Consider the following 2856-nt stretch of genomic DNA (forward strand, 5'->3'; position numbering starts at 1 on the left):
ATCTTTTCAGTTTTATTACAAATTTTTTAATAAAAATTTATTAAAAAAACGTTTCTCAATAATAATTGGGGAGAAGAAAATTGATGAATCGAAGAGAAAAATAGATGGACCAAATAAAATCTGGTGCAAAATGTTGCATTATTAGTCATCAAAGTCAAAGTGGGTTACTTTTTTTGAGTTAATCAGTGTTACAATCAGCTGACTTCTTACTTACAAGATCATAAATTATTTCGCTAACCTCGTGATGTATATGCTTGACCGACTTCGATTATTACAGAAACGGAATATGATTAACTTTGCATTTTTACATCAGAGACGTTTACGAGCGGTGCGAAAGTGTACGAGGAAGGGCGTTAATCGCATTTATTCTTGTCTTACTAACTCTTTTCAGCTGTCGCGTGTCACGGCGATAAAGTTTGAGGGGGTAGAACACCCCGCATACATTCAGCTCTTTGCAAAATTATGCACTATGTCGATGCAGATCCGTCACGACAGGGTTATTTTTATTGATTGCCGAGACTTTTCGGTCACGCAAAAGTCGCAATTCAACATCGGCCAATTTCACCGAGAAGATTTATATTTGCAACCCAATAATTAACTGATGTCAATTATCCCCTCTACATTTCATATTAAATGATATTTCGAAAATACAATATAATATACAATAAATTTTGTATATTTCAATCAAACAGAATTAAAAGTGTGCCATCGTGAATCGATCATCACAGATTGTACGCAAGTAGGATATTATTTATTCCGACCATATTACTTGATTATTATTCAAATCAGGTCATTTAATAATTATATCCAATACGTTCGCTTAAATCGTGATCGAAGATTCTCTACACAGATCTCTAATCAAGATGCGTAGAATGTGCTCGAATTAACATAAATGTCTCCTTAATCTCGCTAATTGTAAGACTTGAGATGTAAAGAGCAGGCTCCTATGAACCCCCATCTCGAGTCTGATGATAAGTGACGAAGAAAAGTATTCATTAAGAGAGCACGCTTTTTTTTACTGTTCCTCATAATGAGTTACGAAGAGACATAATAGAGAAAAAGAGAAAGAGCGAGAGAGGACTTGATGTAAAAGAGCCGAGTGTAGTAGAACGCTAAGTAGAATGAGTAGAGAAACGTGTCTCTGTGCGTGAGGTACTCATTTGGGAGAGAAACCTCTCTCTCCTGTCTCTCTCCTTGCTTTCCTTCCTCTCTCTTCTTTCCATCCTTCTTTGTCTCTCGCCACGTCTGTATATCCCGGAATACTAATGATGCTGCGAGAAAATCCGCCCGGTAGTAACCCAAAGGTACCTACGGTTACTTGCAAAGTTTTCGCTTCACGTGCCAACTCGCAGGTTCGTATGTACTTCGAAGGCGCCTCGCTAAACGCCGTAACGTCCGTCGCGTTTCATAAATTAGGAAGAACATTCCTCCTGGGAGGACAAACCCTCCGAAACTCGACGTGGAAATAGAAGACGTACTCTGCAGCACGGCATGGACCGGTTATGGTCGTAGGGGGAATACGATTGTTTAACAATGGCATACGTAAAAGGAGGCGATACTACGGCAAACAAAGTAGCGAGAACATCTCGCGTGGTTTGCAGCGTTATGCCAAATTGCGCGGATGTCGGACGGCGCGATAGCAATAGCTGTGGTTATATAATCAGCAAACCCTTCTACCAAAATTAATTAACTACCGTATGAATTCCAAGAGAGTTCGGACACATTCAAGTTTATTCCCTATTTTATGATGATGCGGCATGTAATATCGGGATGAATGTACGTACATTACGAGGTTGGCGAATTAGCCACCAAGATTAGCCTCTGATAAAATTACTCTTTTGTTTTTATCGCAGACCGCAGCCCTTTCGCCCTTTTCCTCTTGAACGAGCAGAAAATAAAAGTAGTATCAAGTGGAGTTAAATGTTCCGGGAAATTATTAATTTCTACGAAAATAAGGGATGCGGAGTTCTTTTGATCATCGATTTGGAAGCGACTGTTCCGTCGGACGTGGGACTAATAAACGAGACCCTGAAGGTTAGCTCTAACAAAAAATCTGACAAATCTTTCTTTTTCAATCAAACACGTTGCTAACTTCTTCCAAGAACTTTGCTATTAGTCAGTATTTGTCGACAAAAACTATGTAATACATGATATGCACTACGCAGTTCATTATGTAATTTCTTTTTGTATAAGAATGTTGCATATACAAGCAAGATAAAAAGTATATATTCGATAAAAAAAAAACCTAGCTAACGTTGAAATACATTTAATTCGTAAAAAAGCGATCTTTTTACGCATCATGACGTGAATTATCGCGAATCCTCTGAAGCTTAAAAAAAAACGTACAGTCATATCTTAAGTAAACTCACTATTATTTAAGATAAACTACGATTTAACACAGATGGATTAATTTTAATAATCTCATAAATTTTAATGCCGTAAGGCATTAGTAAAGTTATCCTTTAATTTATATTTAATTTCTGCCAGTGCAAATTAACATAATTTTACGTATAACGTCAAAATATTACGTAAAAAACTAATATTCAAATATAAATCTAATAAAAGAATAATTAATTATTAAAAAACAAATAAAGAATATGTCGTTTCCTTATACTTCAAAAATGACAATTTAAAAAATGATTTTCGAATTATTACTATGAATGAGTTAGGTATAACTTTCTAAAACTTTTAGAGTAAAATCTCACTCTTAAAGATTGAAAATTGGGCCATTCTTTTTCAAGACTCGCTCAATTTCCATAATTTAGAGTGAGATTCCACTCCAAAGAATTTAGAGACAAAAAATTACTCTATCAATCATCAAAAATAAACTAACTTAACTTTACAATGTTCGTTCGC

Source organism: Trachymyrmex septentrionalis, unplaced genomic scaffold (genome assembly GCF_001594115.1).
Source record: "Trachymyrmex septentrionalis isolate Tsep2-gDNA-1 unplaced genomic scaffold, Tsep1.0 scaffold17, whole genome shotgun sequence".
Taxonomy (NCBI): domain Eukaryota; kingdom Metazoa; phylum Arthropoda; class Insecta; order Hymenoptera; family Formicidae; genus Trachymyrmex; species Trachymyrmex septentrionalis.